Raw genomic sequence first — 15,514 nt, 5'->3', positions numbered from 1 at the left:
TTTGCAGTTGTGCAGAGGCGGGCGTCTTTGGTCTGCTTAATGCTGTCTCTGTGGAGGTCAGGAGGTTGATTCTGGCACATAGCCAGCAAACCAACAGCCATTTTGGGCCCACAGATACAGACCGAGGTTGTTATCTAATACATCAATATGTAGGCTACTATATATACACACAACCAGTGTAGTAGACCTGTTTAATGAGATATGTTTTATTAGGAAACATCAAAAAGAAAGAGGAAGATTGGGACTCTCATTGGTCCAGTAAATCATCAGTGTTCAGTACATATGACACAAGGTCTGGAGGAGTCTTGAACCCAACAGCATGTCTACATCCGGGAGACATTCTTGTTTTTACCATGACCCAACAGCACTATCCTCAGTATGATGTGTAGGTACATGCTGACATGTGATATATCTGCTGCCCATCCATTTTCACTGTCCCAGATTGTCACAGAGGGTATGCTGCTTTTTCTACAGAGACAGCTTGTACAACACTAATGCTGCGTTTGACTGGGGTTCTTTCAGATTATTGGCATGATCTGCCCACTCCCTTTTTTCCATAAGTCTCCATGAGCCTGGGGTGTAGGCCTTCAAATTCAGCAGCCACCTACATATGCACATGTTATTATGATCTATTTTCATTACAGCAGATAACCTTTATAATCCATTATGGCAGAAAATAATTAAGAATGTTATGAAAACGTCTGTACTATTTAGTCTAAAGAAATTAAAAATAAAATACTAAAAACTAAAATCACTTGTTTTAAACGAAAAAGTAAATTTGAGGGTTTGAATTTTAAATATGTTTTCACTCATACTTAACAGCATTACATATATTAATACATTAAAACAGGTAAAATTCTTACAATTTAAAATAACTTTTCTATTTTCATATATTTTAAAATGAAATGTATTCATGTGACTCAAAGCTGGATTTTCAGCAGCCATTAGTCTAGTCTTCAGTGTCAAACGATCCTTCAGAAATTAATTAACTGATTTGGTTCTCAAGAAACATTTCTTATAATTATCAATGTTAAAACACTTGTGCTGCTTGATTGTTATATGTAAACAGTGATACATTTTTCAGGAAATATTTTTTTTCTTTTAAAAACACTGTACTTTCTTTATTTAAAACAATAAAACTCTTGATTTCTTAGTTTTCCCCACTCATCTCATCTTATATTTTCATCTCCTCTCAACATTTACAGGCAAATTTGTTTGTTATTGTGAAAATTACATGGTTGTATTTTATAAAATTTACATACACTAACAAACATTGTTCATACTTTTCAATAAGTGACGTGACATTCAGCCAAGTATGGTGACCCATACTCAGAATTTGTGCTCTGCATTTAACCCATCCGAAATGCACACACACAGAGCAGTGAACACACACACACACTGTGAGCACACACCCGGAGCAGTGGGCAGCCATTTATGCTGCGGCGCCCGGGGAGCAGTTGGGGGTTCGATGCCTTGCTCAAGGGCACCTAAGTCGTGGTATTGAAGGTGGAGAGAGAACTGTACATGCACTCCCCCCACCCACAATTCCTGCCGGCCCGAGACTCAAACTCACAACCTTTCGATTGGGAGTCCGACTCTCGAACCATTAGGCCACGACTTCCCTAGCAATGGGAAACTAAGAAACTAACAATGAGCAATTATATATATATATATATATATATATATATATATATATACATATACATACAGTATATATAGTATACTGACCCAAATTTTTGAACAGTAGGGTAGAAACTTTTTGTGTAATGTTATCTAAAGATTTGGATTTTTTTTTTTTTTAGATTGGGGGAAACATTACTTTCATTATTATTATATTGACACATTTTATTTTCATTTTTATATATTTTGTTTACAAACATACTATTGGTGGAAGTAACACTATTTATATATTATTAAAATAACATTATTTATATAGTGTTATTATATATATATAATAATATATTCTCAAAAACAAAAAAGATGTTTGTAATGTATCTAATATCCAACAACCAGGAAAATGTTTATACTTTTTATATTTTTAGCAGTTAAAGCTACTTTTTTTGTGTATAGATAGAAAAATGTAGATGGTTAAAAACTAACAAACATTTGCTCCAATTTGAACATCCATTGCTAAGATTCCTTGTCTGCTCAAGATAACCATGACATCATTCATGATGGCTGTTGCAAAACGGACCTATTTTACCCTCATATGGCTCAAGTTTTTAGGATATCTCTGACGGTTTGGCCGAACCACATCTCTGTTTGACAAACACCTATAGTCCTAGACAGCATCATACACAGTTACCAAAGATTCCTCAGTCAATGCAGTGATTGTCAGGAGATGTATTGGGGCCTGACACATTTGACTGTCCTGTGGAATTATATCAGCTCCATCCAGAGCTAGCATTCCCACAGACTGTGCTCACATTGCCCGCAGCATTGGCTCTGGTGTCAAATCAATTCTGGGACTACGAATAGCAAGTGGATCTCGAAGCCTTCAGTTCCAGCACCTTCTATGACATCCTACTTAAGCACAGCGTGTCCGTCACAATACATATCGGGCAGCTCAGAGGAGAGGTGAGACTCATAGACTGTGAACAACAGTCTATTTTCCGCCCCTCTGAGCTTTAAATATCACCCTTGTAAAGTTCAAACATGTGTACCCATATTGAATAGCAACACTGAGATGCTCGGCTGCAATTTACAGGCTCTCTTGTTTCACGGTTCACTATGATACTGTGTGGAATACAGCAGTGAATTGTTACTTCCCTGGGGTAAAGTGTGTGGAATAACTTGTAAAATGAGTTGTAAGTATAGTGTTCCTTTGTTAACTTGTTTAATTGATGGAAACGTGCAGGTGAAGTAGCTCCACCAGGGGGTGCTGGGGAAGCCGAGAGAGCTAAACCCTTGCTGGAGGATGTTTGGAGGGAAAACTAAAGGTCTGGAGAGGCAGGTGGAGCAGGAGATGGTGCGACGGAGAGCACTGGGCAATCAGCTGACACAGCTACTGGACAGCCAGCTACAGATCCTGCGGGTGGAGATGAGAGGCCATGCAGAAGACCTTCAGAGCATGACTGAGAGATAGCGAGAGTCTTCTGAGACTGCTGGCTGAGGGCCAGACCTCGCTCTAGGATAAACACATCAAGCAACAGTATATGGAGAGGCGGATATGTATCTGTTATATCTCTGCTTGCTTATGCAAGTGTATATGTGTGTTTCAAACTTGGTGACAAACTCAAAGAAAAATTCTTAACAGCAAAAAACTGATTTGTATCTACATTAATGCTGTCAGTGTTATCAAATTAAACATTCTATCTTGAATAATTAATTCATTAATCACACTTAATCACATATATTGTATATACAAAAGCCTCCAAATGAAGACATTGCATTATTGTGCCAGAAAAAAATGCATTGAATTGATATAACAAAAAAATGAATTTAGAAGGCAATATACACTATTCTGTACAATCATTTTTTTTTTTAGCAAGGAGACATTTAATTGATCAAAAGTGACAGTGAGTAAAGACATTTATAATGTTATTTATAAGGTTCATGTGTCAAATAAATGCTGTTCTTTTGAACTCTATTCATTAAAGAATCATATAGTTCCATACAAATCAACCTGTTCACATTTATATTAGTGTTAACTGAAAGCAGCAGAATGCTATCATGTGTCTTCATTTACATAGCTAAGTGTGTGAATGGTTTCTGAATGTCAACATTTTCAAGGTTCTCAATAACTGTATTGTAATTATTGGTAGAATAACATAGTTTGTATAAGTATCTTAGTATCATCTTCATCCCAGCCCTCTTATCGCGTTTCCAGATCCATAATCACAAAGGAAGTGAATAAATTAAAGCTTTGTTCATAGTCCACTCAATTGTGATTTATTTTCACATCCGATCTTTAGAATTGACTGTCTAGTGGCTGTTGTGATGAAACTGAATCTGTTTGTTTAGGATGTGCTTTTTATATCCAATATATCTGCACAGCTGCAGTAACCAACGTCTGCCTGACTTCTGAATCTACCCAGCATGCCCTTCACCTCCCTCAGTTCCTCTCTCTGATTACACACTTCAAAGCCCAAATCCTCCACTCATCCCAATGTGTTCACATTCTCTAACTTTAGTTTGTGTCAAAATACCATTGTAAACCCATTCTAAATAATTTTTACTTAAATCATTGTTATTTAAATGTTATGCTAGTCTATGATTCATAAACTACTGTAAATGTTGTGCAGTGCAGTGTTCTGGAGCGAGTAGCTGTGCTGTCTGATGAGATGACTGAGATGGTATCAGTAGAGAGCCAGAGGCTGGGGGCCTGGGTTTTGCTTAAAGAGGGCACTGGAGCACAGTTATTATGCCCTGTTACTGGATCAGTCCTCAGTAAGGAAGATGTCATCGGTGAGACCTTTTAAATAATATGTATGAGTCGTTTACAGACATTAACGGTGTAATTCAGTCATAATGCTATTAAAAGTCATTGATTGTGCAATCACGTCCCCTAGTGGAATATAATAAAAAATTAGCCATAAGACTTGAAAAGTCTTGCTGCACCACTAGGTGGAAGTATTTTACAACAATGCCCACGTTTTGCTGGTCAAATCCTGACAAATGGCCTCTAAGGCTCAACTTGGCATCTCTGTGGAATGACTGATTGCGAAAAGACAGAAAGATTTAACTCTTTTTCTTTTCTCAGCTACTGGTGGAGATGTTAGAGCTTGTAATGCTGCACATGTAGACCCCCCACAGGCCTAATTCAACCCAACTCCAACACCCGTATGTTACTGGTCAGTGGACCTGCACCGCCAGACTGGTAAACTACTGCCTGTGGCTGGAAACATGGACTTTGATTCTGCTTCCATCACCCTTGTCTTTACAGCTGATGCTTGTGTGGGTGTCACTCGGTATGCTAGTTAATACATCTAAATGAATATTCTAGGTTCAGTACAAGTTAAGCTCAGTCGACAGCACATGTTGATTACAGATCATAATAATTAATTCTGAATCAAAAATAAAAACTTTTTACAGTGAGGTGCATATGATGTAAGTACAAGGGCCAAGTTTTGAAGGTTATACAGCTTTTTATTATAAAAAGTATTTCCATTATTTTTTGCTAAATTGTGTAGTAGTCTATATGAGCTGTAGAGTTATTCCCACCAGTTTTATTGATGTTTTAGATGTTATGTTGTAATGGCAATGAAGCAAAATTAAATATAACTTTAATTAAAAATTTTAGAATGTTTTTCCTGGTATTTTTTCCTTTCAGACTCCAGTTCCTTCCTACAGTTACTAGCAACAGTAACCAAGGGGCAGGGCTAAGCAAAGGGTCATTTCATATAATCTCATTGAAACAATGTAAGTGCTTTTAGAACCATTGTTATTTTGATACTTTTTATTTTATTGGTGATGTACACCAAATTAATTTTTTTAATTGTATTTAATAAAATGTATTGAATTTAAGTTTTATTGTAATATTATTAACAGTAGGTTAAGTAAGGAAGTGATATGAATATTGATATAGATTTAAAATATAAATTTAGCGGTTTATTATTTTCATACTTTATTTGTATTTATATAGTATCATTTATTTGCATAATTTATTTTTTATATTTAGGTTTAATATTTACAGTAGTCTGATTGGCTCTCCCATGCTAGAACCTATTACAGGTGACCTGGTGCTCATCACTGGCGTCAGTTTTGATCCCCATACAGGTCAGTTTCTGACTGTTGAAAAAGTGTCTCAGCATGTTCAAACAGCCTGATTGATGAGTGTCTCTGTTCAGGGGCTGTACTTCCAGTTGGGGGGCTTCTCCTGGGTGAGTCCTTCATTGAGCCCTTGAGCGGCCGGATGGCACAGCTTGGCGCATGCAGTGATCGAGGAGGAACAGTGGTGCCTCATGCTGGAGGTTTCCAGGCTCTGCTGGACAGCCAGGCTCTGGACGCTTGCTTGTGGGTGGCAGAGCTCCTGCAAGGATTCAGTGAGGAGTGGAGCTCAGCAGCTGCAGAAATACAAACCCGATTCCAAAAAAGTTAGGACACTGTACAAATTGTGAGTGAAAAAAGGAATGGAATCATTTACAAATCTCATAAACGTATATTTTATTCACAATAGAATATAGATAACATATCAAATGTTGAAAGTGAGACATTTTGAAATGTCATGACAAATATTGGCTCATTTTGGATTTCATGAGAGCTACACATTCCAAAAAAGTTGGGACTGGTTGCAATAAGAGGCCGGAAAAGTTAAATGTACATATAAGGAACAGCTGGAGGACCAATTTGCAACTTACTAGGTCAACTGGCAACATGATTGGGTATAAAAAGAGCCTCTCAGAGTGGCAGAAGTCAAGATGGGCAGAGGATCACCAATTCCCCCAATACTGCGGCGAATAATAGTGGAGCAATATCAGAAAGGAGTTTCTCTGAGAAAAATTGCAAAGAGTTTGAAGTTAGCATCATCTACAGTGCATAACATCATGCGAAGATTTAGAGAATCTGGAACAATCTCTGTGCATAAGGGTCAAGCCCGGAAAACCATACTGGATGCCTGTGATGCTACTGTAATGGAAATCACAACATGGGCTCAGGAATACTTCCAGAAAACATTGTCGGTGAACACAATCCACCGTGCCACTCACCGTTGCTATCTAAATCTCTTTAGGTCAAAAAAGAAGCCATATCTAAACATTATCCAGAAGTGCAGGTGTTTTCTCTGGACCAAGCCTCATTTAAAATGGACTGTGGTAAAGTGGAAAACTGTTCTGTGGTCAGACGAATCAAAATTTGAAGTTCTTTTTGGAAAACTGGGATGCCATGTCATCCGGACTAAAGAGGACCAGGAAAACCCTGTCACGCTGTCTACTCTCTGTTTCCCTGGGTGTCCACTAGTGGGCTCACTTCCCCTTAGGCATTTCACCGTAGGCACTACAATTCCCACTAGCCTTGTCCCTTCATCACAGTAATTGCACTCCTGCTAATTGCACCAGGTGTCTTCACTTATTAGTCATTAGCCTCCCTATATTTACCCGTCTTTTCCTGTTTGTCTTATGGAGTCCTTACCTTCCGTTTCATGTCATACCCAGTCTTCTTGTCTCCCGAGTTCCTCACTTTCCGAGTTCCTGTTCTCTTCCTGTTCATTCTTTGTTTGTTTGTTTGGACTGTTTTCTGGTTTTGACCCTGGCTTGTTTTGGATTACGTTTTGGATTACCCTAAATAAAACATACCTGCACTTGGATCTCTCTCTCCCTGTGTTTCACTGGGTCGCGATCGTCACAAACCCAAGTTGTTATCAGCGCTCAGTCCAGAAGCCTGCATCTCTGATGGTATGGGGTTGCATGAGTGCGTGTGGTATGGGCAGCTTACACATCTGGAAAGGCACCATCAATGCTGAAAGGTATATCCAAGTTCTAGAACAACATATGCTCACATCCAGATGTCGTCTCTTTCAGGGAAGACCTTGGATTTTCCAACATGACAATGCCAGACCACATACAGCATCAATTACAACATCATGGCTGCGTAGAAGAAAGATCCGGGTACTGAAATGGCCAGCCTCCAGTCAAGATCTTTCACCCATTAGAAAACATTTGGCGCATCATAAAGAGGAAGATTCGACAAAAAAGACCCAAGACAGTTGATCATCTAGAACCCTGAATGGGACACCGTTCCTATTCCTAAACTTGAGCAACTTGTCTCCTCAGTCCCCAGATGTTTGCAGACTGTTATAAAAAGAAGAGGAGATGCCACACAGTGGTAAACGTGGCCTTGTCCCAACTTTTCTGAGATGTGTTGAAGCCATGAAATTTAAAATCAACTTATTTTTCCCTTAAAATGATCAATTTTCTCAGTTTAAACATTTAATATGTCATCTATGTTGTATTCTGAATAAAATATTGAAATTTCAAACTTCCACATCATTGCATTCCGTTTTTATTCACAATTTGTACAGTGTCCCAACTTTATTGGAATCGGGTTTGTAATATCAAATTACTTTTTACCATTTTCTGAGCAGATTTTACTGAAAACCTTGCTGTTCATAGACATCTCCAGTTCAATCTTATGGGATGCTCTGTAAGGCAACAGTAGTCAATGGGGAGCAGAGCATAGTGAAGGGTCATTCAAAATGGGATTCAAACAGTGTAAGAACTTTCAGAATGTTTGTCAGTTTGATACATGTTTCTTTTAGGATATCAGTCATTATGTAGGTAAATAACATTAAAATAAGAATATGCTATACGGTACAATTCAAATGCTGTAATGCTCACTAAGTCTGCATTTATTTGATGAAAAATACAGTAATAACAGCAATACTGTGAAATACTATTATAATTAAAAAATTTTTTTTTATATATTTCTGAATATAATTTATTCTAGTGAATGTAATTTATACTTAAGTGTCACATGATCCTTCAGAAATCCTTCTATGCTGATTTGGTGCATGTTTATTATTATCAATGTTGAAAATGGTAGCGCTTGATATATTTGTGGAAACTGTGATACTGTGTTTTTTTTATTACAGGAATCTTTGATTAAAAAAATGTTTAAAAGAACATGATTTGTTTGAAAGGAGATTTGATTGTATAAAAGAAAGTTTTTATTTTTAATTTCAACATTTACAGTCATCTGAATTTCTGCTAAAGCTAATTTTGCCTCATTGCTTTCTTCTCTTCCTTTAGGGGAAATCAAGTGGTTTTGGGTTCTCCTTGCCAGCTCTCCCCAGGTTGGAGTATCCTGACCCTGGAGGCTCGGGTTTGCATGTCCCAGTTCTGGGAGCTCAGTTTAACTGGGTGTCAGGATGCAACATACCTCTGGCAGGAACCATGGAGGATGCAGATGGTAAAGGTAATAAAGGTTACTAGCAATGTCAAAATCCTGTTACATCAATCTCCAGGTGTTAAGAGTATATTTTGACTCTCAGGGCTAGTTCCCATATGTTTTGGAGCCAGTGACAGGAGTGCTGGCACCGGTTGTGGGGGCCAGTCTGGATGTTTGGAAGCGGACTGTGGTTCCAGTAACTGTGTCCTAGATTCTGACGTTAGGAGAGAACCCAGACAGTGTCACAGTGAGCGAAGCTGAACTAAATCACAGCCGCATAAAGGCTTCAGGGTGTTTATATGTGTGCAAATGTGTGTTTGTTGGCCTCTGGTGGAAGCCCTCCAGAAGGAGAGCAATGTACGGGGCAATTACTGGCATGAGCAGACACTGAAGGAAGAGGAGATGGTGGGAGATTTTGACAGAGCCATTAAACACTATCACTTCACATCCGTACACGAGTCTGACTGTGTGAGTTGACTCCACAGAGAGGACACTACGCTCTGTGGTCTATTTAAAATGCAAGTCTTTTGACCAAGTGTCTATTTTTATTTTTGTGAGTGTCAGTGTGATGGGAAGCTTTTCCACCATCCTTGCATCCTGAATGAGATTCTGTGCACGTTCATGTGTGTGCGTGAACAGATAGACTGGATGGACACAGACAGGCAGCTCAGGGAGACCACCGCAGAGATTAAGGAAAGCGCTCAGTGTGAGGCCCAGAGAAAAGCTCTCCAGATCTCAGAGTTATCGCTGCTCCTACCAGCCCATGTGTTACACGCTCTCACTGGAGGTCGGTCCTCACGCTCATACTCCCACTGAGAGTACAAACGGTTATGTTTTAAAGATTCAAAACACAGAACTCATGATCCTCATGTACAAGTCGCTAAGATTCGTTTATGTTTTAGAAAGAATGAAGTCTCTCTGATGCAAAGCTAAATTTTTTATTTTACTCTAGTGTCACATGATCCCTCAGAAATCATTCTAATATGTGACCCTGGACCACAAAACCAGTCTTAAGTCACTGGGGTATATTTGTAACAATAGCCAAAAATACACGGTATGGGTCAGAATTAGAGATTTTTCTTTTAATGCCAAAAATCATTAGGATATTATGTGAAGATCATGTTCCATGAAGATATTTTGCTTCCTACCATAAATATATAAAAACTTCATTTTTGATTGGTAATATGCATTACTAAGGACCTTATTTGGAAGGCGATTTTCTCAATAATTATTTTTTTTTTTCACCCTCAGATACCCGAAAGCTTATTTATTTTGAAAAATGTACACTTCAGACTGGTTTTGTGGTCCAGGGTCACATATGCTGCTTAAGAAACATTTCTTCTTGTTATCAATGTTGCGCAACAGTTGGAAAGGTTGGTAAGATTCTTTGATGTATAGATTGTTGAAAAGAACAGAATAGTTCTATACAGTGAAGTAGTTCATATTGACAGTGGCTACTCGAATGCAAAAATTACAACAACAACAACAAAAACAGCAAAATATCCATAAATTCAGTCTAAACTCCCTTTGCACTATAGTTCAAGTCTTCTGTAAGATGTTAAAAATCAAAGCTCTGAACCACTGAGTCATACTCTGATTTGTGAACAAATCAATACAATTTGTTCAACAATTACGATTAAATTGTTTAGTCTGATTGTTTAGTTCACAAATCGGTTCAAAATAATGATTCCTTCACTGATTGATTCTTACCATCACTAGGGTATAAGCAGACCGTAAGAAAATGTATGGGTGTGAATTAGCCAACGATTTGCCAAACTGTAACAAAGTTACGAATTGCATTGTTACAAGAGTTTGTTGGCTTAAAGTCATCATGAAATCAAAATGGTCAATTCTTATTTTTTTATGTTATATTGCTGTTTTTATTATAAATGAATTATCCATGTACTTTTTTTTATTTATGTGCGATAACTTCCTCTCCCTCTTGCAGCAACATCTCTTCCCGGATAACGTTCATCACAAACTGTCACTCAAACGAGATTACTGCAGTAGCAAACAACAGCAAATAAATGATCCAATCATTTTCTGATTGACAAAATTAAATCCTGCCCCACGTTTTATCTCATTTAAGAAGCAGTTCAACTCTGAAATACATCACAATACAGAGGAAAAGACAGTCGACTTTAACAGATGTGACTATAACTGTCATTGTTTGGAAAAAAATGTTTTGCCCTCAATTTTGTTTCACCACTTAAGGGTTTGGAATGACATGCTAGTGAATAAAAATGACAGTTTTTTATCTCTTGATTATCACAGGATGGGGAACTGAGGGAGCAATTAATACAGAGACAAGCAGAGCTGGATGCTGTGCTTTCGTCTCTCCCCGTCCTCGTCAGGTTTGCCAGCTGCGTGCTGACACCACACAGGTAACAAGTGCTGGAGGCCAGACGTGCAATAAATGCTCATGACACTGACTGATAATTCTGTAGTGATGTCCTTGGTTTACCTTAGAGCTGTTCTTTATCTGTTTGGTACAATTATGAACTCTTCAGCAGACTTGATTTCTCCTTTTCCACTGACAGTCTATTGAATTGATTGTTTCCCCTAGTCTTTGGTTTCTGGCACATCCTGGTATAAGGATTTTGGCGTGCTGCAGCCCAAGGGTGTCAGAAACCCTCTGAGAGTAATAGCCATGAATCAGCAGAAAATCCTTCCTCGACTTGAACGAATTATTTAGCTGTTGGAGGAAACCAAAACACTTGGCAAGTCGACCAGCACGCAGCGGCAGTTGAGCTCTTGTACAATATCTTAATTTATGTCTTATTATAGAAACCTTAATCATGATTTTGTCTAAATGTTTGTGAAAATGGTTGTGAAAAATTTCTCAAAAGGGAAGCAGGCGTTCGGCCGAGACAGCGCTGCCAGAGAGTGGATCGAATCTGTGTCTGTTGTAAAAGATATTTTTTAATGCAAGGAAAATAAATAGTGAGATTGTGGTTGTCATGCTGTAGAATTTCATCACTGTGTTTGTCTCTCCTGCTGCGCCAGGTGTCTCAACTCAGTCCTTTAAAGATCAAATGAAGGCTCCGTCTGCGAGTGAACAGAATGCAACGGTGCCCTCTCTTACTCCGTCAAACCCATCTTATATTCAGAAAGGCCAGGGAAAAACCCAGCTGAACCACAGCCAGGGTGAGGCTGTCTTAAGCCAGAGATGTTAGCAGCATCCTCAATTCAGATCACGACCGTTCTCTCTTGTTCCATTCAGATGTCCAATCGCTCCAGGAACCAGGTCTGTCCGCATACATCAGTATCCCACAGCTAGCAGGTCAGAGAGTTTTACTTGAGCGCTTTAAACTGAACAGTGTGTGTTTAGGACTCATAGGTTATTTTAACCTTGAAGATCACATCTGAACTACAGGATAACATTGATGCAAATGTGTTGGATTTTGCAACTGGTTCAGGTTAGTCACTCTGATTCGACACGTTGACCAACAGAAAGCTGGTTTCTGGTTAAACTGTAACATTTTACAGTTTATTCTTCTATGGCATTACACTATGAAACAATATTATATAAACTATTTTTTACAACAGCTTTACAAATAATATAATATATGGTTCATTCATGTTCATCTAATTCTGTCACTTTTATTGAGATCCAGAAGTGTTTTTGTGCCAGATAAATACTATTTCTTTTTATCAATGTTGAAAACAGGTGTGCTGCTAAGTACTTTTGTGGAAACAGTGATATATTTTTCCCCTTACATTCAGGATTCTTTGATGAATAGAAAGTTTAAATGAACAGCATTTATTTTATTCTTTGGTGTTGTTGTTGCAGAGGAGGACTGGTCCAGACTATTAGCTCTATCTCCTCTCTTCCAGCTAATGAAGGAAGTGGAGCAGCAGCTCAGGGATAGTGCCAGAGATAGAGGCCTTCTCAAGATCCAGCCCTCGGGTCAGACTCTAATTATCACCACTGAAACGTGCAATCTGAACTCGTCAGACCTGCAAAGTCATTAGTGTAGCAACAGATGAGTTAAAGCCATGAGAACCATCACTTACCTGTACATGACAGTGAGCTTTTTTATGTTATAACTGAATACTCTTCTGACAATGTAATTAATCAACAGCTTTATTTTTTGTTAAATTTTGAAAAGATGCAGAGTGATCAAAGTGTGACACATGACACAAATGGTGTGTTGATGCATGCATTAAGGTGCAGGCCATCATTCGTGGGAGTGTGAGGGAGAGCGGATTCAAGTCAACTCTGAAACACTCAATCCACGACAGCTTCTGCTCTACCAGTGTGGACAGTTTCTCCTCCAGCATCTTCACTTATATAAAATGGTCTGGATCTGTCTGTCTTTTTTTTCTTAATGCTTTTATGTTTGTTTCTCATATAAAATTAGACCTCTTGATGGCTGCAAATGTAGATTATCTTTAATAGGTTAGATAATTTAAATGTACCAACTAAAAAAAAACATTTGAGTTCCTGCATTGATAGTCATGTGACATTTTACAGTTTATTTTTATATAGTTTCACTACAAAATAATATTATATAAAGTATTTTTAACAGCAAATTTACAAAATAATATAATATTTGGTTCATTAATGTTCATCAAATTCTGTTACTTTTATTCAGATCCAAAAGTGTTTTTGTGGCAGATAAATACTGATGCTGATTTCTTATCATATTGTTGAAAACGTGTGCTGCTTAATAATTTTGTGGAAACTGATTTTTTCCCCCTTACATTCAGGATTCTTTGATGAACAGAAAGTTTGAAGTGAACAGCATTTATTTTAATCTTTTGTAATCTTATATATGTATTTACTGTAACTTTTGATCCATTTATTGTGTCCTTGCTGACCAATTTGCTGATCATTTTTCTTGAATTTCTTTAATCTTATTTACCTCAAGTTTGCAAAGAGCCTGAAGTTTGTTCACAGCTTTAATTTCTTCATCCTAGATACCAGCAGTAACCCTTCGACTGGCTTCTACTCTTCCTACCATAACAATACTTTCCACGACTCTTTCTATTATCAGGTATTTCTACACTTAGGCATGCATGTACTGAACCAGCTATATAAAGAACATATGAAAAGTTATTAATAATTTACCAAACTTTCAGAAGGGTCAATTAGCACCACTTTCTCTGTGATGTAATTGGTCTCATGACTAGTTTGGCTGCACTAAGGTTAACTGCCCTCAGTTGTCAGTCACTGGGTAAGCGATAATTAATTCATTTTAAGCACAATTAGTGCTCTGTCAATACAAACCCCTGTGCACTTAGCACTTCCTATGTCTTCAGGAGGGACAGAAGACCCGGTTTGTTCGCTGTCAGAGGTTGCAGTCAGTGGGTGGCCTCTCTCTGCTGCTAATGCACTGTGCTGCAAACATTTCCACTGGTCAGATGAGGACAGACTCTACTCCCACCTTCCAAAAGGGCCTTTTTCAAGGTGCTATTAGCTGCCCTACACCAGCACAGCCTGAGCAAACCAAGAAAGAATGTGCGAATGAGTCTTTCTTATAGACATCATGCCTTGTTCCATTTTGCAGGTTTTACAGGTGGCCTAAGTGAGCTGTACCATGCCAGACTGATTTGCCGAAAATTTGCTGTCTGATGCAGCTCTTGATAGTCTTCTGCTGGAAAGAGTGCAGAAGCCAAGTCCTGGGGTTTTCTCTGAGGATGTAAGTTTGATTTATTTCGCCATATTCGCCCCTCATGTTCTCAATAGCTGTTGCCAAGTAATTCACAGGGATGTAACAGATGCAATAGGATCAGACGGATGTGGCAGAAGTTATACTTTTCGGAGTGTGAGATTTCGAATGTGTGCTGTTCTCTGGGTAGGAGGTTTTGGGTCGTCTGCGCAAATGCAGAGAGGTCTCAATGTTCCGCCAGGTCCAGTGTCTCCTGAAAGTGTCTCCTATGAACCTGGAGATCAAGCATCTCAACACTGTCCTGTCACTCAGCGAAGGCCAAGACAGCCAAGACGCCGCTCCTCCATGAACTGACACTTTAACTTTGAACAGTGCTGCCTTTCTGACAGTGATAAATCCAGCTTTCAAAGGCATGTTTTAGGCTGCGAGGTAGCGGATGGACTTATCGTCTTGGATGTTAATGGCTCCTGGACTGGGTTAGAGAATCTAGTTTTTCTTCTGGTGGTGATCCAACACAGCTAGAACAAAAGTAAAAAAAAAACTGACAGTTTTCTAACGCTTCATTAATGGCGCATATTCCCTCAGAGATGATAAGTTAATGAATCTACTTCAACATATGCTAATAACTGTATATAACAGTCTTAAATAATTTCCTTAATATTTCTCTTGTGGCCCTTGAAAAGCATGAGAAGAAACATACATATTTTTTTGCGTTAAACTTTGTTTTTGAAAAACGGTGCATGAAACAGCTGCTCTTAATTTTCACTGATACCAGCAGTGTTAATCATTTTAATTATAGGCCTATATGTCACGCTGTCTGGTCTCTGTTTCCCTGGGTGTCCACTTGTGGTCTCACTTACCCATAGGCACCTCACCGTAGGCACTACAATTCCCACTAGCCTTGTCCCTTCATCACAGTAATTGCACTCCTGCTAATTGCACTCAGGTGTCTTCACTTGTTAGTCATTATCCTCCCTATATTAACCAGTCCTTTTCTGTTTGTCTACATGGAGTCCTTACTTTCCATCACCTGGTTTCCTCACGTTCCTAGTTTCCGAGTTCCTGTTCCTGATCCT

This window comes from Carassius carassius, chromosome 28 (genome assembly GCF_963082965.1).
Source record: "Carassius carassius chromosome 28, fCarCar2.1, whole genome shotgun sequence".
Taxonomy (NCBI): Eukaryota; Metazoa; Chordata; class Actinopteri; order Cypriniformes; family Cyprinidae; genus Carassius; species Carassius carassius.
This window is presented reverse-complemented; position numbering follows the sequence as displayed.